Here is a 26,012-nt window from a genome sequence, read left to right as displayed (position 1 = left end):
TTGGGAATATGGGGTCGGGGGCCATTTAATAAGGTCTGTCCAGTCCCTGTATGTGCGGAGCAGGAGCTGTGTTCGCAATGCCGGCAGTAAAGTCAGACCTGTTCCCGGTGCATGTTGGACCAGGGCTGCCCTTTCTCACCGGTTCTCTTCATTGTTTTTATGGACAGAATTTCTAGGCGCAAGTGGAGGAGTTCAAGTATCTCAGGGTCTTGTTCACAAATGAAGGAAGGATGAGATTGACAAGCGGATCGGTGCAGCATCTGCAGTGATGCAGTTGCTGTATCAGACTGTTGTGGTAAAGTAGGAACTGAGTTGAAAGCCAAAGCTCTTGATTTACCGGTCAATCTACAGTCCTACCCTCATCTATGGTCATGAGCTTTGTGTAATGAAAGGACAAGATCGCAGATACAAGTGGCCGAGATGGGTTTCCTCCGCAGGAACTCTGTAACATGGGAGGAGCTCGAAGTAGAGCCACTGCTCCTCCACGTCGAGAGGAGCAGCTGAGGTGGCTCGGGCATTTGTTCAGGATGCCTCCTGGACGCCTCCCTAGGGAGGTGTTCCAGGCATGTCCCACCGGGAGGAGGCCCAGGGAAGACCCAGGCCACAGTGGAGTGACTATGTCTCCTGGGAATGCATTGGATTCCACCAGAGGAGCTGGAGGAAGTGTCTGGGGTGAGGGAAGTCTGGGAGTCCTTGCCTAGACTGCTGCCCCCACGACCCAGCCCCGGATAAGAAGAAGAAAATGGATGGATTTTCAACCAAAAGGTGAGACTAATTAACTGAAAAACTGTTGGCTAATGCTAGCTAGCTTGTGACTGTGATGTTATTTGAGATGGACTTGTTCAACAGCACAAATCAGATCACCTGCTGTAGTTCCGTTTAATGGTCAGATTGTGCTAAAACAAAGCTGAAATTTAAGTCTAACTTGAGTAACAGAGCTTCAGACAGAGCAGTGCCACCGGTTAGATTCACACCCCCAGGGAATGATGATGACATCCACAGCAAAGTATCAGTTGACCTCTGTAGCTAGTGTAATAATAATAAGAGTGCATAATGATGTCCCATTGACAGTGACATAGCATTGACCTTGTTTATTAGCGGTTAGCTCGCGCTCAGAGCCACGTCTCTGATGCGTTCCTCAGGCCTGTACCTGGAGGCACCTGTTTCATACATTTGGCTGCAGTTTCGGGCATCTGTTTTGGGTGTGTCATTCCAGTGGTCTCTGCTTTGCTCATTATCCCCCCACCCTCTGATGCAACAGCACATCGCCAACGGCAACCACATCAGACATTTTGTGCCTCATATTAGTGCATCAAATAGAGTAATGATAATGATATTCAAATGATCATAATCACTGAAATTATTTAGGTAATCCTCTGAATTTTTCTTTTACCGTGTTAGTTGTTTTCTTGTTTTTTTTTGTTTGTTTTTTTTACTTTGTGATATCAGTGGAACATTCCAAGCAATATCTTCATGGAGATATGGTTTGTCTCCATGGAGATAAGATTGCATTGCCTGGAATGTTCCACATTATGACTTTAATAGCAAGAGTAATCACAGTCAAAATCTTCATCTGAATGATGGAAAATGTCACAAAAATGGAAATTATTTTGGTAAAACATTGGCTATGGAGAAAGATAAGTTTACACACACCCCCAAAAAATTACGTAGTGTACCTTTAATGTCCCTATGTGTCAGATGCCCTCCCTGTGTCTTCATTGGATCTTATTCTTTGTAAAAGCTGCTAACCCTGTACTTTAGACTTCTACAAACATGTTCTGAAATAAACTGGATACTTGGATTGGTTAAAAGTTCAGATTTTAGTCCGTCAGATGTTTTTAAAATGTTTTATCCTGAGGTCCTGATGTGCTGTGATCCTGTGGTCCTGTGTTTGTGTGGCCCTGAGGTCCCGTGGTACTGTGGTCTTGTGGTCCTGAGGTCCTGAGGTCCTGTGGTCTTGTGGTCCTGTGATACTGTGGTGCTGTGGTCCTGAGGTCCTGTGGTCCTGAGGTACTGTGGTCCTGAGGTCCTGTGGTCTTGTGGTCCTGAGGTCCTGTGGTACTGTGGTCCTGAGGTCCTGTGGTGCTGTGGTCTTGTGGTCCTGAGGTCCTGTGGTACTGTGGTCTTGTGGTCCTGAGGTCCTGTGGTCTTGTGGTCCTGTGGTCTTGTGGTCCTGAGGTCCTGTGGTCCTAAGGTTCTGTGGTACTGTGGTCCTGAGGTCTTGTGGTCCTGAGGTCCTGTGGTCTTGTGGTCCTGTGGTCTTGTGGTCCTGAGGTCCTGTGGTCCTATGGTCCTGAGGTCCTGTGGTCCTGAGGTCCTGTGGTCTTGTGGTGCTGTGGTCCTGTGGTGCTGGGGTCCTTAGGTCCTGTGGTGCTGTGGTCCTGAGGTCTTGTGGTCCTGTGGTACTGAGGTCCTGTGGTCTTGTGGTCCTGAGGTCCTGTAGTACTGTGGTCCTGAGGTCCTGTGGTCTTGTGGTCCTGTGGTCTTGAGGTCCTGTGGTCCTGTGGTCCTGAGGTCCTGTGGTCCTGTGGTCCTGAGGTCCTGTGGTCCTGTGGTCCTGTGGTACTGTGGTCCTGAGGTACTGTGGTCCTGTGGTCCTGAGGTCCTGTGGTGCTGTGGTCTTGTGGTCCTGAGGTCCTGTGGTACTGTGGTCTTGTGGTCCTGAGGTCCTGTGGTCTTGTGGTCCTGTGGTCTTGTGGTCCTGAGGTCCTGTGGTCCTGAGGTCCTGTGGTGCTGTGGTCCTAAGGTCCTGTGGTACTGTGGTCCTGAGGTCTTGTGGTCCTGAGGTCCTGTGGTCTTGTGGTCCTGTGGTCTTGTGGTCCTGAGGTCCTGTGGTCTTGTGGTCCTGTGGTCCTGTGGTCCTGAGGTCCTGTGGTCCTGAGGTCCTGTGGTCTTGTGGTGCTGTGGTCCTGTGGTGCTGGGGTCCTTAGGTCCTGTGGTGCTGTGGTCCTGAGGTCTTGTGGTCCTGTGGTACTGAGGTCCTGTGGTCTTGTGGTCCTGAGGTCCTGTGGTCTTGTGGTCCTGTGGTCTTGTGGTCCTGTGGTCTTGTGGTCCTGTGGTCTTGAGGTCCTGTGGTCCTGAGGTCCTGTGGTCCTGTGGTCCTGAGGTCCTGTGGTCCTGTGGTCCTGAGGTCCTGTGGTCCTGTGGTCCTGTGGTACTGTGGTCCTGAGGTACTGTGGTCCTGTGGTCCTGTGGTCCTGAGGTCCTGTGTTCATGCGGTCCTGAGATCCTATAGTGTTGTGGACATAGAGGCCTGAGGGCAGGAGACAGTTTAAAGGAAATCCATGAGACAGTTTGTGATGTTACAAACAGCTGGACAAACAGTCTCAGTGTTACATCACAGTCTGACTCTTCTGGAGTGTCATGTCTCTGAACAGAATACATTTTAAAGCCACATTATGTCACTTTTTCACTGAAAGACTTTACTTCATAGACACAATGTTTAAATGTGTACAAGTGAAGTCCTCAGTGCTCTCAGTGTCTGTTGTGTTTTGTGTAGAATTATAATCTGAAAGGCCTCTTCATTTGCGCCACCCACTGCATATATTAAACACGTTTACACTTTAACCAACAGCGGCTCATGGGGCGAACAGTGGCTCACAGGTGACAGCGGCTCACGGGGTGACAGCGGCTCACGGGGTGACAGCGGCTCACGGGGTGACAGCGGCTCACGGGGTGACAGCGGGTCACAGGTGACAGCGGCTCACAGGTGACAGCGGCTCACAGGTGACAGCGGCTCAAAGGTGAAAGCGGCTCAAAGGTGACAGCGGCTCACAGGTGACAGCGGCTCACAGGTGACAGCGGCTCACAGGTGACAGCGGCTCACAGGTGACAGCGATGGTGTCTGTGTACTCTGGTGTATAAACATATGTGTGAAACTAAAATTGCAAAGTGTTTTTAAATAAATGACTCCAGAGACTGTGCTCAGGTTGAGCTAACAGAGATGCTAATAAACAAACAAACATGATGCTAATAAACACACAAACATGATGCTAATTTGACCATGTTATAATGTTATTTCCTCATTAAAACAAATTACAATTTGTTTCGTTCACACACATTTTAGTCATCAAGGTGCACTATGCAACTTTGCTGATGGAGAGTTTGCTACCTGCTTGTTTCCATGGAGATGTTATTGCTTTGCTTGTAATGCTCCACTGTATGGGATTAGTGGCATTGAAAAGTACAAAAAATAAATCCAAAAATAAAATGGTAAAAGAAAAATTCAACTGGACAAAAAGTTGTAAGAGTGAAGACATGGCTGCTTATCCACGTGTCTTCACTCGTCTTTTACTGTGGATCAGATCTAGACGACTGAGGAATAAAACAAACAAATAAAATATATTAAATGAAAGTGAAAATCAGTGAAAAGCCAAAGTGTGGAACATTCTACGCAGAGGTATAAGATCGCCATCTTTAAAGATCCCACTGTATACACTTCCCACTCTCTCTACTTTTTGTCCAGTTGACAGATTTTACTTTTGGCTTTTACTTCCATTGTACAGCTCAAACAGCTCAGCTCCACCTTATGAAGTCATCAGGTAATAATCCAGGAAGAGCTCCACTGTGTTTTTACAATGTACCTTCTTTACTCCATCACCATCAAGGAGGTAAACATGTTCAAATCGAATAAGACTTTTACTGCTAACCATAATGCTGATTTATTCTTAATGACAAAAACACTGGACATGATGGACAAGTTGTTCATGTTATAATTTTATGTTTTATCCAACCAGAAAGCAGAATGAGCCTCACATGACTCTCTCATTTGGTTTTCCAGGTTCAATGTTGAAATCCAGTTGTTTTAAACAGAGCCAGCACAGCCTATAAAGTGACTAAGCACCTGCTTAGGGCTCCGAGGCCACCAGAGGGCCCCCAAGAGCCCATACATTTATATTGAAAATAATATAATACTGAATATCAAGTTTTATAGGGCACAGGGCTTGTGTGTTTACAGCGGCCTACATTTTTTTATATCTATAGTAGCAAAATATCTGCTGGTGTTACATTTGTTTTTGAGCTGGGCAGAGGTGAGGACAGCTATGTGTTTACAGTGGTCCCTGGGTTACGTTCGAAAAAATAACCCGCAATAGACAAAATCTGCTATTTTTTTAAAAAATTATTCTGGTTTTTTGCTGTCAAACCCCTCACCACACACTTTATACACTTTTCTCACACAGGCATAAACATTTTCTCACATTTCTCTCTCGTTTAAACTCTCTCAAAGTTCAAACCTTTGTCGGTGCAGAATGTTTCATCGACATTGTGGGTTTTGTCGGGGAGAAAACTTGCAAACATACAGCACTTCAGAGTCACACTGCGATCCAACATTTATGTAAATTTGTCTGAACACATTCTGTACTGTACAGGAGACACGGCACGGAGGAGACTGATGGATAATACAGTCCCTTAGCCAATCAGGACGCAGAACACAATACACGTTCAAACACTGTAAAAAAAAAACCTAAATGCAAAATTGCACTGAAAAAATCTGCAAAACAGCGAGACTGCGAAAGATGAAACAAATCTCTGATCTGATTGGTCACTATGTAAACCCCAGCACCTGCAGCCATCATGACTCAGTGCTAATGCAGCCTGTGCAGCTCAGTGAATGAATTGTGGAGGTTGTTTCACATGAGGCCTCTTCACACACTGACAGTGAGACACACATGTACTGTATGTGTCTCTGCAGGTGAATGCTCTGGACACACAGGCTCGGATGGGACTGTAGCTTTTAACTTTATAGAAGTGTATAAGTGGAGAAAACAAATAAATCAACTGCAATAAACTAAATAAACCACACAAAGTCTGTCCTACAATGAATAAAAATATTCAGATATTAGTAAACAAAGTGTGAACGTGCTCATAAAGTCAGACAGAGAGAGGATTCAAGAAAAAGACTTTGAAAAAACTCACTGGCCTACTTTCACTCTCTGCTCCTTTATGCCCCCTGGGGTTGGCTTACATGTACTACAGCAGCATTTCCACTCCAACGTGCAATTACTCACACGTCTCCCAGGTGGCGTAGTGAGCCCATGCGCGCTGCTTTAGAAGGGTACTACAGTTTGAAGGAATGACTGCAGGGGGAGTAGTTTAGCTGTGGAACAATGGTCACTTTGAATAGAAGCATGTGTACTACTGATGAAGTAACTTTACTGCACTGAATACAATGAACACGTAGAGGTACTTTATACTCTGGATTCACATTAGTTTTGATACAGCCTATAGTTAGTCTAGTGTACTGTACTGTGACCTTAAACTAACGTTTTAAGGTTCGACTTTTGTGGAGAGAGGTAGTAGTAGTAGTAGTTAGTAGTAGAAGTAGTAGTAGTAGTAGTAGTAATAGCAGTAGCATTAGTAACACCAGCCGCAGCAGTAGTAGTAGTGTAGCAGCAACACCAGTCATTGTCTTATGCAGACAGACATTTGACAGTAGTAGTTGTGGATGTATAGCTGCAGTAGTAGTAGTTGTGGATGTATAGCTGCAGTAGTAGTAGTAGTAGTTGTGGATGTATAGCTGCAGTAGTAGTAGTAGTAGTTGTGGATGTATAGCTGCAGTAGTAGTAGTTGTGGATGTATAGCTGCAGTAGTAGTAGTAGTAGTTGTGGATGTATAGCTGCAGTAGTAGTAGTAGTTGTGGATGTATAGCTGCAGCAGTAGTAGTAGTAGTAGTTGTGGATGTATAGCTGCAGTAGTAGTAGTAGTAGTTGAGGATGTATAGCTGCAGTAGTAGTAGTTGTGGATGTATAGCTGCAGTAGTAGTAGTAGTAGTTGTGGATGTATAGCTGCAGTAGTAGTAGTAGTAGTTGTGGATGTATAGCTGCAGTAGTAGTAGTAGTTGTGGTTGTATAGCTGCAGTAGTAGTAGTAGTAGTTGTGGATGTATAGCTGCAGTAGTAGTAGTAGTTGTGGATGTATAGCTGCAGTAGTAGTAGTAGTAGTTGTGGATGTATAGCTGCAGTAGTAGTAGTAGTAGTTGTGGATGTATAGCTGCAGTAGTAGTAGTAGTAGTAGTTGTGGATGTATAGCTGCAGTAGTAGTAGTAGTAGTAGTAGTTGTGGATGTATAGCTGCAGTAGTAGTAGTAGTAGTAGTAGTTGTGGATGTAAAGCTGCAGTAGTAGTAGTAGTAGTAGTTGTGGATGTATAGCTGCAGTAGTAGTAGTAGCAGTAGTAGTTGTGGATGTACAGCTGCAGTAGTAGTAGTAGTAGTTGTGGATGTATAGCTGCAGTAGTAGTAGTAGTAGTTGTGGATGTATAGCTGCAGTAGTAGTAGTAGTTGTGGATGTATAGCTGCAGTAGTAGTAGTAGTAGTTGTGGATGTATAGCTGCAGTAGTAGTAGTAGTAGTAGTTGTGGATGTATAGCTGCAGTAGTAGTAGTAGTAGTAGTTGTGGATGTATAGCTGCAGTAGTAGTAGTAGTAGTAGTAGTTGTGGATGTATAGCTGCAGTAGTAGTAGTAGTAGTAGTAGTAGTAGTAGTAGTTGTGGATGTATAGCTGCAGTAGTAGTAGTAGTAGTAGTAGTTGTGGATGTATAGCTGCAGTAGTAGTAGTAGTAGTAGTAGTTGTGGATGTATAGCTGCAGTAGTAGTAGTAGTAGTAGTAGTTGTGGATGTATAGCTGCAGTAGTAGTAGTAGTAGTAGTAGTAGTAGTTGTGGATGTATAGCTGCAGTAGTAGTAGTAGTAGTAGTAGTTGTGGATGTATAGCTGCAGTAGAAGTAGTAGTAGTAGTAGTTGTGGATGTATAGCTGCAGTAGTAGTAGTAGTAGTTGTGGATGTATAGCTGCAGTAGTAGTAGTAGTAGTTGTGGATGTATAGCTGCAGTAGTAGTAGTAGTAGTAGTAGTTGTGGATGTATAGCTGCAGTAGTAGTAGTAGTAGTAGTAGTAGTTGTGGATGTATAGCTGCAGTAGTAGTAGTAGTAGTAGTAGTAGTAGTTGTGGATGTATAGCTGCAGTAGTAGTAGTAGTAGTAGTTGTGGATGTATAGCTGCAGTAGTAGTAGTAGTAGTTGTTGTGGATGTATAGCTGCAGTAGTAGTAGTAGTAGTAGTAGTTGTGGATGTATAGCTGCAGTAGTAGTAGTAGTAGTAGTAGTAGTTGTTGTGGATGTATAGCTGCAGTAGTAGTAGTAGTAGTAGTTGTGGATGTATAGCTGCAGTAGTAGTAGTAGTAGTAGTAGTTGTGGATGTATAGCTGCAGTAGTAGTAGTAGTAGTAGTTGTGGATGTATAGCTGCAGTAGTAGTAGTAGTAGTAGTAGTTGTGGATGTATAGCTGCAGTAGTAGTAGTAGTAGTAGTTGTGGATGTATAGCTGCAGTAGTAGATGTAGTAGTAGTTGTGGATGTATAGCTGCGCCTGCAGCTGTGTCTGAGGCCGGAGCCAAAACGGCCCCTCAGGTCCCATAAGTACTCCAGGAATCTACTGTACTAGAAATACCACTGTCTACTGTTACTGCGTTCTCCCTGTGTGACTGGTGCAGAGTCATTGCCCTGCCTCTCTTAGGACTGCTAAAAGTATCGGAAATACTAACGCAGATACTAATCAATCCTAAAACTAGTATCAAAACTAGATCCTCATTTTTCACAGGTATGGATACTTAAAAAGTCTCATTGACAGATATGAGTCTTCCTCTTTCCTCTTCTCTTCCTCCCTCCTCTCTCTTTCTCCCCATTCTTTTACCTCCTTCCTCTCCCACTAATCCTCCCCTTTGTCTCCTCCTCCCTTTCTCTCTCATCTCCTCTTTTCTCTCATCTTTCCTCCTCTTACTCCCTCTCTCCATTCCTTTACCCTCTCTCCTCCTCCCCTCTCTCCTTCCTCTCCCCTTCCTCTTCTTATGAGCAAGTATAAGAGTGGTTGTCCTGTCTCCTCCCTGTCACCAGGAGGTTGTGGGTTAAACTTCTGATCTGAGTGGAGTGTGTATGTACTCTCTGAGTGGCAGAGTGGTTATTCTGTCTCTCTTTCTCATAGTGATGGTTGCCAGTCACTGTGATAACCCCACATCCTTCCTTTCCTCTCCTCTTTTTTCTTCTTATCTCTGGACTATTTCCTTTTGCGTATCTTCAGACAGTACGCTCCAGCTTTGAACCTGGAAACCTCTCTTCTCAGCTCTTGAGTTTAAAATAAGTCCACTGTGTGCTTCCTGCATCTCATTATAAAGCATTTTATTGTTCAAGGATCAGGAAGTGTGCAGTTAGCATGCTAATTGTAGTTAGCTTTACATTCACCCTCTAGGGATCCTCTAACTGTGAGTTAATTTCAATTTGAACAATCTAAAAATTAAGGAAATGTTGCAGTAGTAGCAGTAGTAGTTGCAGTAGTAATAGTAATAGCAGTAGTAATTGTGGTATTACTTGTAGTAGTGGTACTAGCAAATTTGTGTCAGGTGGCATCATCCCCCTTTGCTCCGTGTTCTCAGCAGTAGTATTTGCAGTCATAGTAGTACTAGTAGTTGTAGTAGTAGTAGTTGTAGTTGTAGATGTAGCATTATTTGTAGTTATTGTTTTAGTAGTTGTAGCAGCAGTAGTAGTGGTAGTAGTAGTCGCTCATTTGTGTATGGTGTCATCATCCCTTTACATGCTTTGTGTTTATTGTGGTTGATTCCTGCTTACAGTTTTGTGCCTGATTACAGTTAGTAGTAGTAGTAGTAGTAGTAGTAGTAGTAGTAGTAGTAGTAATAGTAGTATTAGTGGTGGTAGTGGTAGGAATAGTAATAGTAGTAGTAGTAGTTTTGTGGTTAGACACAGAGCCGTCTTTGTCCAGTGTGACCACATCACTCATATATGACATCACCCTTTCTGAGGTCTGACCCTCCCAGGCCACTGTACTTCAAATACTGCACTGGTGGGTTTCAGATGATACAATGTGATGAGGTCAGACTCCCAGATGGAGGCAAGAGGCAGATTTTCCTTTTGATTACACTGTACTTTACCCTGAAATACTCACTGTACTTTAATACTCGTGTACTCTACTATGAAATTCTCACTGTACTTTAATACTCGTGTACTCTACTATGAAATGCTCACTGTAATTCACTATGAAATATTCACTGTACTTTGCCCTGAATTGCTCACTGTACTTTATCCTAAAATACTCAATTTACTTTACCCTGAAATACTCACTGTACTTTAATACTCCAGCAATTTACCATGAAATACTCTGCTCTTCACCCTATCTCTCTCTAAGGGAGCATCCAGCCACCCTGCGGAGGAAGCCCATTTCGGCCGCTTGTATCCGCGATCTTGTCCTTTTGTTTTGCACCTATGGTCATTACCATGACCATAGGTGCAAAACAAAAGGACAAGATCGCGGAGGGTAGGAACTCACTGTACTTTTATACTCCTGTATTGAATCCTGTAAATCAAAAGCTTTGCTTTCAAGTCAGTTCCTTCTTTACCACGACATTCCGATACAGGGACCGCATCACTGCAGATGCTGCACCGATCCGCTTGTCAATCTCACGCTCCATCCGTCCCTCACTTGTCAACAAGACCCCGAGATACTTGAACTCCTCCACGTGAGGCAGAGACTCCCCACCCACCGGAAGAGGGAAAGCCACCTTTTTCTGGTCAAGAACCATGGCCTTGAATATGGAGGAGCTGATTCTCATCCCAGCCACTTCACAATTGGCTGCAAACCGCCCCAGTGCCTGCTGCAGGTCTTGGCTCGAAGAAGCCATCAGGACAACATCATCCACAAACAGCAGAGATCCTGTGGTTCCTGAACCAGACCCCCTCCAGCCCCTGACTGCACCCAGAAATTCTCTCCGTAAATACAATGAAGAGAACCGGTGACAAAGGGCAGCCCTGGAGGAGTCCAACATGCACCGGGAACAGGTCTGACTTACTTACTGCAATGAGAACACAGCTCCTGCTCTGGTCATACAGGGACTGAGCAGCCCTTAGCAAAGGGCCCTGGACCCCATATTCCCAGAGCACCCACCTAAGGACACCATGAGGGACACGGTCGAATGCCTTCTCCAGATCCACAAAGCACATGTGGACTGTGGCAAACTCCCATGAACTCTTGAGCACCCCATGGAGAGCGTAGAGGGCCCAGTGTTCCGCGACCAGGATGAAAACCGCACTTCTCCTCCTGAATCCGAAGTTCGACTATCGGATGGATTCTCCTCTCCAGTACCCTGAAATAGACCTTACCAGGAAGGCTGAGGAGTATGATTCGCCTGTAATTGAAACACCGGCCTTCCTGACAGTCCAGAGGTACCCCGGACTGCCACGCGATGTTGCAGAGACGTGTCAGCCAAGACAGGCCCACAACATCCAGAGACTTAAGGTACTCGGGACAGATCTCGTCCACCCCCAGGGCTTTGCCACCGAAGAGCTTGCTAACCACCTCAGTGACTTCAGCCAGGGTGATGGGCAAGTCCACCTCCCAGAAGATGTGATAGTGGGATTGAGTAGTATTCTTGCCACAGTCTGACAACATCCCCAGTCGAGGTCAGCAGCTCTCTGCCCGCACTGTAGAATTTCTTTGAGGCCGTCCAATAGCCATTGCGACAACACAAGCTGTGGCGCGCTTGGCTTGCCGGTACTCATCAGCTGCCTCAGGATTTCCACAAGCCAACAAGGCTCGATAGGACTCCTTTTTCTGCCTGACGGCATCCCTTACTTCCGTTTTACACCATTGGGCTCAGGGTTTGGCACTGCGACAAGCACTGCGGACCTTACAACTGCAGCTACCAGCGGCCGTGCTAGCAGTAGAGGCAGAGATCAGGAAGAAGCTCTCCCAGAGGTGCGAGTTGAGAACCCCCTGATAGAGAGCTCCGCCAGACGTTCCAAGCAGACCCTCACGATAAACTTGGGCCTGCCAAGTCTGTCCCCCCCCAGCGAGGTGACATTGCCAGTATCCATTCCCGGAGATTTGGTCGCCAAGGCCCCCACCTTCAACTGCCACTCAGATCTCTTTGCACCAGCCTTGGATCCTCCCTGAGGTGGTGGGTCCACGGGCGGACCACCCCAAGTCACTCCTTCAGGCTAAGCCCAGCCGGGCCCCGTGGGGAAAGGCCCTGCTAGCAGGCACTCGCTGGGGAGCACCCGCCCCAGGCCTGGCTCCAGGGTGGGGCCCTGGTAACATCAGTCCAGGCAACGTAACTGGCCGTGGTCGAGTGCTCATCATGGAAGGCTTCTCAACCACTTTTAGTCTGACCAGTATCAATGGACCTGTTTGCCATGGGTGACCCTACCAGGGGCATGAAGCCCCTGAGAATATAGCTCCCAGGATCATTTGGGTGCTCAAACCCCTCCACCACGTTAAGCTCAGGGAGGGGCCTGAAATACTCACTATACTTAAATACTCACTGTACTTTACCCCGAAATGCTTGCTTTATTTTACCCTGAAATATTCACTGTACTTTACCATGAAATACTCACTGTACTTTACCATGAAATACTCACTGTACTTTACCCTGAAATACTCACTGTACTTTACCATGAAATACTCACTGTACTTTACCCTGAAATACTCACTGTACTTTACCCTGAAATACTCACTGTACTTTAATCCTCACTGTACTTTACCCTGACATACTCACTGTACTTTACCCTGAAATACTCACTGTACTTTACCCTGAAATACTCACTGTACTTTACCCTGAAATACTCACTGTACTTTAATCCTCACTGTACTTTACCCCGAAATGCTTGCTGTATTTTACCCTGAAATACTCACTGTACTTTAATCCTCACTGTACTTTATCCTGAAATAATCACTGTACTTTACCCAGAAATATTCACTGTACTTTATCCTGAAATCCTCACTGTACTTTACCATGAAATATTCACTGTACTTTATCCTGAAATACTCACTGTACTTTACCATGAAATACTCACTATACTTTATCCTGAAATACTCACTGCACTTTACAATGAAATACTCACTGTATTGTATGTCAAAATCAGTACTTTACTCTGAACTACTCAATTTACTTTACTATGAAATACTCACTTTAATTCAACATAAATCTGCATTTCAACAAGATATATTTTATCTGCTCCATCTGTGTTAAATATGACTGGACTGTAGAATGTGGTGATGTCATCTGAAAAGAGAGAAAGTGAGAGAGGGGGGGGGGGCAGAGAGAGAGACAGAGAGAAAGAGAGAGAGACACAGAGAGAAAGAGACAGAGAAAGACAGAGAGAGAAGGAGACAGAGAGAAAGAGAGAGCGACACAGAGAGAGAGAGACAGAGAGAGACGGGGGCAGAGAGAGAGAGGGAGTGGGGGACAGAGAGAGAGGGGGGACAGAGAGAAAGGGAGAAAGAGAGAGAGGGGACAGAGAGAGAGAGAGAGACAGAGAGAGAGGGGGGACAGAGAGAAAGAGAGGGGGGCAGAGAGAGAGAGACAGACGGAGGGAGACAGAGAGTGAGAGAGACAGAAAAGTGGAGAGTGAGAGAAAGAGAGAGAGATGGGGGGTGACACAGAGGGAGAGAGAAGGTGCATTCATATGAATGTCATTCAAACAGCTCATCCATCATAATTAAGCAGATTTACAGGACAACTCTGCCCCAGAACACTGTTTCCCTCCTCTCTCTTCCCTCTTGTCTCCATCAGTCTCCCCTCTTTCTCTCCTCAGTCTGGCTTTTATCTTTAGAGGAAGTGGAGAGCTTTCTGTCTGTCCCAGGACACTGCCCATTCTCTCTCCCTCCTCCTTCACCTGTTTCTGCCCCCTCCCTCTCTCACCTGTCTCTCCCTCTCCTCCTCCCTCTCCTCTCTTCCTCTCCTCTCTCCCTCTCCTCCCTCTCCTCCCTCTCCCCTCGCTCCCTCTCCCACTGACAGGAAACCCCTGGTCCCTGCTCTCACACACAGAGGAGGACTGTGGCCTCACTCAAACACACCATTCATTCTTAAAAGCCTTTGATTATGATTAAATCCACTTGATTGTGCTTTTTATGTCACATAAACCTTTTAAAATCTTTCTCCCTGATTTTTCATGTTTGAAAAATGTGAAAAACATTTGAAACATTTTGCAATGGGCCAAGTTATTCCTCAATGATGTTATGCTTTCTTAGCATCCTAATTATTCACCACGATTAGTTTATAAGCACTTTTCACTACTTTTTGCCATCATGGTAAAGCTAACAACAACTAGCATGCTAACAGTGTACTTCCTGATTCTTGGACAGTAACAGTCTTTTGAATTAGATGCAGACAGCACACAGTGGACTTCTTTTGACCTCAAGAGCTGCTTCTACAGTAAATATGTACAGAATGTCTCTAACATTTAAAATCTATCAGAAAAACTAAAATCTTCTGACTCAAAAAAACAAAAAAACAAAACAAAAACATGTCTTTGTTGCATATTGACACCGTCCACATATTGACACCGTCGATATGTGGACATCATGCAGTGTGGACATGTGAACATGATGCAGTGTGGACATGATGTGGACAGGTTGCAGTGTGGACATGATGCAGTGTGGACATGTGGCCATGATGCAGTGTGGACATGTGAACATGATGCAGTGTGGACATGTGAACATGACGCAGTGTGGACATGTGGACACGATGCAGTGTGGCCATGATGCAGCGTGGACATGATGCAGTGTGGACATGTGAACATGACGCAGTGTGGACATGTGAACATGACGCAGTGTGGACATGTGGCCATGATGCAGTGTGGACATGTGGCCATGATGCAGTGTGGACATGTGGCCATGATGCGGTGTGGACATGTGAACATGACGCAGTGTGGACATGTGGACACGATGCAGTGTGGCCATGATGCAGCGTGGACATGATGCAGTGTGGACATGTGAACATGACGCAGTGTGGACATGTGAACATGACGCAGTGTGGACATGTGGCCATGATGCAGTGTGGACATGTGGCCATGATGCAGTGTGGACATGTGGCCATGATGCGGTGTGGACATGTGGCCATGATGCAGTGTGGACATGTGAACATGACGCAGTGTGGACATGTGGACACGATGCAGTGTGGCCATGATGCAGCGTGGACATGTGGACATGATGCAGTGTGGACATGTGAACATGACGCAGTGTGGACATGTGGACACGATGCAGTGTGGCCATGATGCAGCGTGGACATGTGGCCATGATGCAGTGTGGACATGATGTGGCCATGATGCAGTGTGGACATGTGAACATGATGCAGTGTGGACATGTGGCCATGATGCAGTGTGAACATGATGTGGCCATGATGCAGTGTGGACATGTGAACATGACGCAGTGTGGACATGTGGCCATGATGCAGTGTGGACATGTGGCCATGATGCAGTGTGGACATGTGAACATGACGCAGTGTGGACATGTGGACACGATGCAGTGTGGCCATGATGCAGCGTGGACATGTGGACATGATGCAGTGTGGACATGTGAACATGACGCAGTGTGGACATGTGGACACGATGCAGTGTGGCCATGATGCAGCGTGGACATGTGGACATGATGCAGTGTGGACATGTGAACATGATGCAGTGTGGACATGTGGCCATGATGCAGTGTGGACATGTGGACATGACGCAGTGTGGACATGTGGCCATGATGCAGTGTGGACATGTGGCCATGATGCAGTGTGGACATGTGAACATGACGCAGTGTGGACATGTGGACATTATGCAGTGTGGACATGTGGCCATGATGCAGTGTGGACATGTGGCCATGATGCAGTGTGGACATGTGAACATGATGCAGTGTGGACATGTGGCCATGATGCAGCGTGGACATGTGGACACGATGCAGTGTGGCCATGATGCAGCGTGGACATGTGGACATGTGAACATGATGCAGTGTGGACATGTGGCCATGATGCAGTGTGGACAAGATGCAGTGTGGACATGATGCAGTGTGGACATAATGTGGACAGGATGCACTGTTGACATGTGGACATGATGCAGAGTGGATATGATGTGGACATGATGTGGACATGATGCAGTGGGACATGACACAGTGTGGGCATGACGCAGTGTGGACATAATGCAGTGTGGACATGGTGCAGTGTGGACATGTGAACATTATGCAGTGTAGATATGATGTGGACATGATGTGGACCTGATACAGTGTGGACATGTGGACATGATGCAGAGTGGACATGTGGACATGATGCAGTGTGGACATGATGTGGACATGATGCAGTGTGGACATGATGTTGACATGATGCAGTGTGGACATGATGTTGACATGATGCAGTGTGGACATGGTGCAGTGTGGACATGACACAGTGTGGGCATGACGAAGTGTGGACATAATGCAATGTGGACATAATGCGGACATGATGCAGTGTGGACATAATGGAGTGTGGACATGGTCCAGTGTGGACATGTGAACATTATGCAGTCTGGACATGATGTGGACAGGATGCAATGTGGGCATTATGTGGACAGGATGCAGAGTGGACATGTGGACACGTGGACATTATGCAGTGTGGACATATGGACATGATGCAGTGTGGATATGTGGACATGATGCAGTGTGGACATGTGGACATGATGCAGTGTGGACATGTGGACATGATGCAGTGTGGACATGTGGACATGTGACATGCGTCTTGAAAATAAGTGATTAAAGATTACTCAACCATGAATCACTCCAAATCCAAATTCAGAGGCTCAATGAGAAGAAACGACTAGAACATGGATAAAGACCTGAACAGTTTACAGAACAGCTCTTATTTAAATTTGATCAGAAATTCTCCCGTGAAGGTTAATGGGCTTTTGGTACATTTGGAAATTAAAAGTCTCTGTACATGATTTTTACTCTCTTAAAAACATGAAAAACAGTTCATTTGAAACAGTTTGGTTGAAAGCTACTCCTCACTGGCCTTATATATTTAGAACATCCTAATGATTCACCATGATGAGTTTATAAACACTTTTCACAACTCTCAGAGACCAGAGCAGAGTTTTGTCATTACAGTAAAACTACCAACAACAATTAGTCCCTGTTAGTCCTGGTTTAGTCCCGTTTTAGTCCCGGTTTAGTCCTGGTTTAGTCCTAGTTCAGATCTGGTTTAGTCTTGGTTTAGCATTCAGTGCCCTGATTCTTAGAGAATAACACTCTTAATGATTAAGTGCAGACAGTACACATTGGAGCTGCTTGTAGCACACATGTGCATTGGGACATGTGCATTGGGACGGGCCACGTTTGGCTCAGATACATGTGGGACAAAGTGGGTACAGCGCCTTTGACCTCACATTGTGGGTTGATATTTTCAGAGTCTGTCATTTGCAAAGGTGTGTCTAAACTGTGAACCCCTCAGTATAAACATGAGGGTGTGCGTGTGCAGAGCTGCTTTTCCTAAATGCTTAAATCAGGAAAACCATGTGGGATTCACAATATTTACGACCACTAAATAATGTCACATTGGGATTTTCCTCTGGACTGCTGTGATGGTAGAAAGTGGAATTTTTAATTCATCCATCCATTTTCTTCCACTTATCCAGGGCCAGGTCGCGGGCCAGCAGTCTAAGCAGAGACTCTCAGACTTCCCTCACCCCAGACACTTCAGCAAGCTCCTCCGGTGGGACCCCAAGGCATTCCCAGGCCAGCCAAGAGACATAGTCCTTCTGGCATGTCTTCCCCGGGGCCTCCTCCTGGTGGGACATGCCTGGAACACCTCCCCAGGGAGGCGTCCATCCTGATCAGATGCCCAAACCACCTCAGCTGCTTCTCTCAACATGGAGGAGCAGCGGCTCTACTCCGAGCTCCTCCCACGTGACCGAGCTCCTCACCATATCTCTAAGGGAGCGCCCAGCCACCCTGCGGAGGAAACCCATTTAAACACTTGGATCCACAATCTTGTTCTTTCAGTCATTACCCAAAGCTCATGACCATAGCTGAGGGTAGGACCAGAGATCTAAACCAGGACTGAACCAGGACTAAACCGGGACTGAACCAGGACTAAACCAGGACTAAACCGGGACTGAACCACTACTAAATCGGGACTGAACCAGAACTAAACCGAGACTTAACCAGGACTAAACCGGGCCTGAGCCAGGGACCAGGGAGGGAAGGAACGCAGTTTTTTTTTTTTCTTTTTTAATTTCAAACCCATCTCTGTACACTCTGTATAAAATATATTTGTAAGAGACTACGACAACAGACTGACTCAATATCTTAGTTGTTTGTTAAACTTTGAGTTTTAATCTAAGACCTCATTATTTTCTCTGTCTAAAACCAAGCCACAATAGAACTGAAATGGGAAACAAAAGCTTTTGATTGTTTATCTTCTCAAAAATGGAACACATTTCAAGGACATGTAAAACTTGATATAGCCACTGCAGCACTTTAATAATGTGGAGATAAATATTTACCCTCACATCTGCTCCTTTTTTGAATGTTTTAACTGGATCTGTGCAGGTATTTGTTTTGTTTTTGTTTGTGTTGTCCTGTATTTGAACAGAGCTCATGAAAAAGTGTCTGGTCTGTCACTGGACTCTCCCTGTACCAATGAAGGTACAGGAAAATGAAATGAAGGCTAAACTATCTTGTTTTTTATTTATTTATTTATTTATTTATTTATTTATTTATTTATTTATTTATTTATTTATTTATTTATTTATTTATTTATTTATTTATTTATTTATTTATTTATTTATTTATTTATTTTAATGGCAACCATGCATTCTTACTGGGAGCTGTCATGCCTCTCCACAAATGGCATCACCTACTTGTCCCCATGGAGACAACAGCCTAATGCCATTCTCCACTGGAAAGGATAGTGCAACTTTTAAGATGAGGTATTGACATCTTATGACATCTCATTTTACTTCTATGAGGTAAAAAAGTATTTAGTCAGCCACCAATTGTGCAAGTTCTCCCACTTCAAAAGATGAGAGAGGCCTGTAATTTTCATTTTAGGTTTACTTCAACTATAAGACACAAAATGAGAAAAAAAATCCAGAAAATCACATTGTCTGATTTTTAAAGAATTTATTTGCAGATTATGGTGAAAAATAAGCATTTGGTCAGTAACAAAAGTTCATCTCAATACTTTGTTATATACCCTTTCCCAGTGACAGAGGTCAAACATTTTCTGTAAGTCTCCACAAAGTTTTCACACACTGTTGCTGGTAGTTTGGCCCATTCCTCCTGCAGATCTCCTCTAGAGCAGTGATGTTTTGCTGGGCAACACGGACTTTCAACTCCCTGCAAAGATTTTCTATGGGGTTGAGATCTGGACCTTGAAATGCTTCTAACAAAGCCACTCCTTTCTTGCCCGGGCGGTGTGTTTGGGATCATTGTCGTGCTGAAAGACCCAGCCATGTTTAATCTTCAATGCCCTTGCTGATGGAAGGAGGTTTTCACAAAAAATCTCACAATACATTCTTTCCTTTACACAGATCAGTCGTCCTGGTCCCTTTGCAGAAAAACAACCCCAAAGCATGATGTTTCCACCTCCATGCTTCACAGTAGGTATGGTGATCTTTGGATGCAACTCGACAAGCTGAGTTACCAAAAAGTTCTATTTTGGTTTCATCAGACCATGTGACATTCTCCCAAACCTCTTGTGGATCATCCGAATGCTTTCTAGCAAACTTCAGACGGGCCTGGACATGTACTGACTTAAGCAGGAGGACACGTCTGGCACTGCAGGATTCGAGTCCCTAGCGGTGTAGTGTGTTACTGAGGGTGGCCTTTGTTACTTTGGTCCCAGCTCTCTGCAGGTCATTCACTTGTGGGGGGATGTGGTTCTATTAAAGAAGTTACAGGTCTGTGAGAGCCAGAAATCTTGCTTGTTTGTAGGTGACCAAATACTTATTTTACTGAGGAATTTACATCATACATTCATTAAAAATCCTACAATGTCATTTCCTGGATTCTTTTCCCTCATTCTGTCTCTCATAGTTGAAGTAAACCTATGATGAAAACTGTCATCTTTTGAAGTGGGAGAATTTGCACAATTGGTGGCTGACTAAATACGTCTTTGCCCCACTGTATTTAGATCACCATGTTTCCTTTTACTGTTTTAACATGCTACATTTGCCCAAAACACCATACTAATATGTTTTAAAGTTTTCACTTTTGTTTTTGGCTCTCAGTCTCCCACCCCTTTGTGCTCCGTGTCACTCCCCCTTCAGGGTGACATCACTCTATGCAAGCGGGATGCAAGCTGATTGTGTGTCAATCAACTGCTGACATGGTTCATCCACTGACCCGCAGGTTGGCAATGTGATGTTGTTGTGTCCTTCGGCAACACACTTAACCCCCCTCGCCTCAGTGTGTGTGTGTGTGTGTGTGTGAATGTGTGTATGAATGGGTGTTTGAGTGTGTGTGTCAATGTGTGTGTGTGTGCGTGTGAATGTGTTATGAATGGCTGTGCGTGTGAGTGTTTGTGTATGAATGGGTGTGTGTGTGTGTATGTGTGGGTGTGGGGGTGTGTGTGTGTGTGTGTGTCAATGTGTGTCAATGTGTGTCAATGTGTGTGAATGCGTCTATGTCTTCTTCCAGTATGTGTTCCTTCAGTATGTGTTCCTCCAGTTTTGTGTTGCTCTCTAGCCATTGGTTTGTAATGACTAAGGTCCACATGAGTCTTCCTCAAACAGTGACTCAGTCTGTGTCCAAAGTGATGTTAAACTTAAACACAGAGAAGAAGAGGCTGTTTGTATCACTAAAATGTAAATATGACTGTCCACACCTCCAGTAGAGCTTTATAACGAGCACGGGTCATCTGGAGATATGGTCATCTGGAGACCAAAACGCCCAAAACATAAGGACAATTTACGCCCAAAACATACAGAGTTATGTAAATAATGCAGACTATTTACACTGAAAATAATACAATTTACACCCAAAATAATACAATGTACACCCAAAATCATACAATTTACACCCAAAATAATACAAATTACACCCAAAATAATACAATTTACACCCAAAATAATACAATTTACACCCAAAAATCATACAATTTCCATCCAAATAATGCAGACTATTTACAGCCAAAATAATACAAATTACACCCAAAATCATACAATTTCCATCCAAATAATGCGGACTATTTACACCCAAAATAATACAATTTACACCCAAAATAATACAATTTACACCCAAAATAATACAATTTACACCCAAAAATCATACAATTTCCATCCAAATAATGCAGACTATTTACAGCCAAAATAATACAATTTACACCCAAAATAATACAATTTACACCCAAAATAATACAAATTACACCCAAAATCATACAATTTCCATCCAAATAATGCAGACTATTTACACCCAAAATAATACAGACATTATTTTCCTCTAAAGTTACGTGCAAAACCTGAGATATTCTTTCAGTGATTCTGTAGTATTATTGAATTTGATTATTTTTATTTAGTTGTTAATGACTTGCTTATCTGGTTTAGTCCTGGTTTAGACCTGGCTAATACCTGGTTTAGTCTGAGTTTAGACCTGGTTTAGTCCTGGTTCAGACCATATCCCACCTGTGTAATATTTATGTCTTTAAAGCTTGCTTGCCCCTCCTCAGTACTTGAACCCTGCCCTCTCTCTCCTCCCTCTCTCTTTCTCTCGCTCTCTTACTTTCTCCCTCACTCCTCCTCTCCCTCTCCTCTGTCTCCTCCTTCTCTTCCTTCGCCTCCTTCTCTCCTCTCTCTCCTCCCTCTCTCACTCTCTTTCTCCCTCACTCCTCCTCTCCCTCTCCTCTTTCTCCCCCCTTTCTCCTTTCTTTCCTTTTGGGATGGATATATTCCATCTCATTGACCTAAACACAGTCCCTCTCTCTTCTCGTCCCTTTGCCCTCCCATTCATAAACGTCTTTAAAAATAAATAAATAAATAAATGGGAAAGAAAAAGTGAATTCCTGAAGTTTGGCATTTCTCTGGAGCAGGCCAGGACATGAGGACAGGGACACACAAGAGGAGGTCGAAGATATTTAGTGCTAGTTTAGTCCTGGTTTGGTCCTGGTTTATTCATTTTTTAGTCCAGGTTTAGTCCTGCTTTAGTCCTGCTTTAATCCTGCTTTAGTCCTGGTTTAGTTTTGTTTAGTCCTTGTTTAGTCCTTGTTTAATCCTGGTTTAGTCCTGGTTTAGTCCTTGTTTAGTCCTGGTTTAGTCCTGCTTTCGTCCTGGTTTAGTCCTGTTTAATCCAGCTTTGGTCCTGGTTAAGTCCTGGTTTGGTCATTGTTTAGTCCTGGTTTAGTCCTGGTTCAGTCCTGCTTTAGGCTTGGTTTTGGTCCTGGTTTTTTCCTGGTTTGTTCCTGGTTTAGTGCTTGTTTAGTCCTGGTTTTATTCCTGCTTTCGTCCTGGTTTAGTCCTTGTTTAGTCCTGGTTTAGCCCTGGTTTCGTCCTGCTTTAGTCCTGCTTTAGTCCTGGTTAGGTCCTGACAGTCACCATCACACTTGTAAGCCTGACCCTTGTGACCTCTTGCTAGCGTGTTGTTGATGGTAGATAGCGTTAGCATGTGGCTAGGTCCGGATCAGCCTGGAGCCTTAACTCACTCGAGACAGAGGATTATGAAAGAATGCGCCAAGAATGTCCCAGATAGGGTAGAGAACGAGCTGAGACAGGGAAATTTGTAACTATTTATGCCAAAAAGTACTCGGAATTACGTCTAAACGATAACAGTGAGTCCCATCTAAATGGATTCATGATGTTTTGAGTCTAAGCACATTCACAGTCTACTTAGCAATATTACATTTTCTAGTGCTTGTCTCCATGGAGATGTTATTGCTATGTTAGAAATGTTTCACAGTATTGTCTTAAATCTTTCTATCTCTTGGAGACAAGTCACTAATGCCTCCAGACCAATTTATCAGTCAGATCAGTGGAGACATGAGCCCATTGACCCTAAGAATGCATGATTTTGAAGGTTTTTTTGAGCAATAAAAACATCTGTAAATTCAAGGAAGGTAATAACATGGAGATAAGCAGGTAGTGGACCCTTCAGCTGAAAAGTTACATACTGGTCCTTTAAATCTGGACATATTTTAAAACTGCATTAATCCTGGTTTATTCTTGTTTTAATCCTGCTTTAGTCCTGTTTTAGTCCTGCTTTAGTCCTGCTTTTGTCAGTCCTCTTTTAGTCCTGTTTTAGTCCTGCTTTAGTCCTGTTTTAGTCCTGCTTTGGTCCTGCTTTAGTCCTGTTTTAGTCTTGCTTTAGTCTTGCTTTAGTCCTGCTTTAGTCCTGTTTTAGTTCTGCTTTAGTCCTGATTTAGTCCTGTTTTTGTCCTGCTTTTGTCACTCCTGTTTTAGTCCTGCTTAAGTCTTGCTATAGTCCTGCTTTAGTCCTGCTTTAGTCCTGCTTTAGTCCTGCTTTAGTCCTGTTTTAGTCCTGCTTTAGTCCTGTTTTAGTCCTGCTTTAGTCCTGCTTTAGTCCTGTTTTAGTCCTGCTTTAGTCCTGTTTTAGTCCTGCTTTAGTCCTGCTTTAGTCCTGTTTTAGTCCTGCTTTAGTCATGTTTTAGTCAGTCCTGTTTTAGTGTTGCTTTAGTCCTGCTTAAGTCCTGCTTTAGTCTTGCTTTAGTTCTGCTTTAGTCCTGCTTTAGTCCTGTCTTAGTCCTGCTTTAGCCCTGCTTTTGTCAGCCCTGTTTAAGTCCTGCTTTAGTCCTGTTTTAGTCCTGCTTTAGTCCTGTTTTAGTCCTGTTTTAGTCCTGCTTTTGTCAGTCCTGTTTTAGTTCTGCTTTAGTCCTGCTTTAGTCCTGTTTTAGTCCTGCTTTAGTCCTGCTTTTGTCACTCCTGTTTTAGTCCTGCTTAAGTCTTGCTTTAGTCCTGCTTTAGTCCTGTTTTAGTCTCTGCTTTAGTCCTGCTTTAGTCCTGTTTTAGTCCTGCTTTAGTCATGTTTTAGTCCTGTTTTAGTCCTGCATTTGTCAGTCCTGTTTTAGTCCTGCTTTAGTCCTGTTTTAGTCCTGCTTTAGTCCTGCTTTAGTCCTGTTTTAGTCCTGTTTTAGTCCTGCTTTAGTCCTGTTTTAGTCCTGTTTTAGTGCTGCTTTAGTCCTGTTTTAGTCCTGCTTTTGTCAGTCCTGTTTTAGTCCTGCTTAAGTCTTGCTTTAGTCCTGCTTTAGTCCTGTTTTAGTCCTGCTTTAGTCCTGCTTTAGTCCTGCTTTAGTCCTCTTTTAGTCCTGTTTTAGTCTTGCTTTAGTCCTGTTTTAGTCCTGTTTTAGTCCTGCTTTAGTCCTGCTTTTGTCCTGCTTTAGTCCTGCTTTAGTCCTGTTTTTGTCAGTCCTGTTTTAGCGTTGCTTTAGTCCTGCTTAAGTCCTACTTTAGTCTTGCTTTAGTTCTGCTTTAGTCCTGCTTTAGTCCTGTTTTAGTCCTACTTTAGTCCTGTTTTAGTCCTGCTTTAGTCCTGTTTTAGTCCTGCTTTAGTCCTGCTTTTGTCAGTCCTGTTTTAGTTCTGCTTTAGTCCTGTTTTAGCCCTGCTTTAGTCCTGCTTAGAAATGTTTCACAGTATTGTCTTAAATCTTTCTATCTCTTGGAGACAAGTCACTAATGCCTCCAGACCAATTTATCAGTCAGATCAGTGGAGACATGAGCCCATTGACCCTAAGAATGCATGATTTTGAAGGTTTTTTTTGAGCAATAAAAACATCTGTAAATTCAAGGAAGGTAATAACATGGAGATAAGCAGGTAGTGGACCCTTCAGCTGAAAAGTTACATACTGGTCCTTTAAATCTGGACATATTTTAAAACTGCATTAATCCTGGTTTATTCTTGTTTTAATCCTGCTTTAGTCCTGTTTTAGTCCTGCTTTAGTCCTGCTTTTGTCAGTCCTCTTTTAGTCCTGTTTTAGTCCTGCTTTAGTCCTGTTTTAGTCCTGCTTTGGTCCTGCTTTAGTCCTGTTTTAGTCTTGCTTTAGTCTTGCTTTAGTCCTGCTTTAGTCCTGTTTTAGTTCTGCTTTAGTCCTGATTTAGTCCTGTTTTTGTCCTGCTTTTGTCACTCCTGTTTTAGTCCTGCTTAAGTCTTGCTATAGTCCTGCTTTAGTCCTGCTTTAGTCCTGCTTTAGTCCTGTTTTAGTCCTGCTTTAGTCCTGTTTTAGTCCTGCTTTAGTCCTGCTTTAGTCCTGTTTTAGTCCTGCTTTAGTCCTGTTTTAGTCCTGCTTTAGTCCTGCTTTAGTCCTGTTTTAGTCCTGCTTTAGTCATGTTTTAGTCAGTCCTGTTTTAGTGTTGCTTTAGTCCTGCTTAAGTCCTGCTTTAGTCTTGCTTTAGTTCTGCTTTAGTCCTGCTTTAGTCCTGTCTTAGTCCTGCTTTAGCCCTGCTTTTGTCAGCCCTGTTTAAGTCCTGCTTTAGTCCTGTTTTAGTCCTGCTTTAGTCCTGTTTTAGTCCTGTTTTAGTCCTGCTTTTGTCAGTCCTGTTTTAGTTCTGCTTTAGTCCTGCTTTAGTCCTGTTTTAGTCCTGCTTTAGTCCTGCTTTTGTCACTCCTGTTTTAGTCCTGCTTAAGTCTTGCTTTAGTCCTGCTTTAGTCCTGTTTTAGTCTCTGCTTTAGTCCTGCTTTAGTCCTGTTTTAGTCCTGCTTTAGTCATGTTTTAGTCCTGTTTTAGTCCTGCATTTGTCAGTCCTGTTTTAGTCCTGCTTTAGTCCTGTTTTAGTCCTGCTTTAGTCCTGCTTTAGTCCTGTTTTAGTCCTGTTTTAGTCCTGCTTTAGTCCTGTTTTAGTCCTGTTTTAGTGCTGCTTTAGTCCTGTTTTAGTCCTGCTTTTGTCAGTCCTGTTTTAGTCCTGCTTAAGTCTTGCTTTAGTCCTGCTTTAGTCCTGTTTTAGTCCTGCTTTAGTCCTGCTTTAGTCCTGCTTTAGTCCTCTTTTAGTCCTGTTTTAGTCTTGCTTTAGTCCTGTTTTAGTCCTGTTTTAGTCCTGCTTTAGTCCTGCTTTTGTCCTGCTTTAGTCCTGCTTTAGTCCTGTTTTTGTCAGTCCTGTTTTAGCGTTGCTTTAGTCCTGCTTAAGTCCTACTTTAGTCTTGCTTTAGTTCTGCTTTAGTCCTGCTTTAGTCCTGTTTTAGTCCTACTTTAGTCCTGTTTTAGTCCTGCTTTAGTCCTGTTTTAGTCCTGCTTTAGTCCTGCTTTTGTCAGTCCTGTTTTAGTTCTGCTTTAGTCCTGTTTTAGCCCTGCTTT

The sequence above is a fragment of the Periophthalmus magnuspinnatus genome, chromosome 2, assembly GCF_009829125.3.
Source record: "Periophthalmus magnuspinnatus isolate fPerMag1 chromosome 2, fPerMag1.2.pri, whole genome shotgun sequence".
NCBI classification, from domain to species: Eukaryota; Metazoa; Chordata; class Actinopteri; order Gobiiformes; family Gobiidae; genus Periophthalmus; species Periophthalmus magnuspinnatus.
This window is presented reverse-complemented; position numbering follows the sequence as displayed.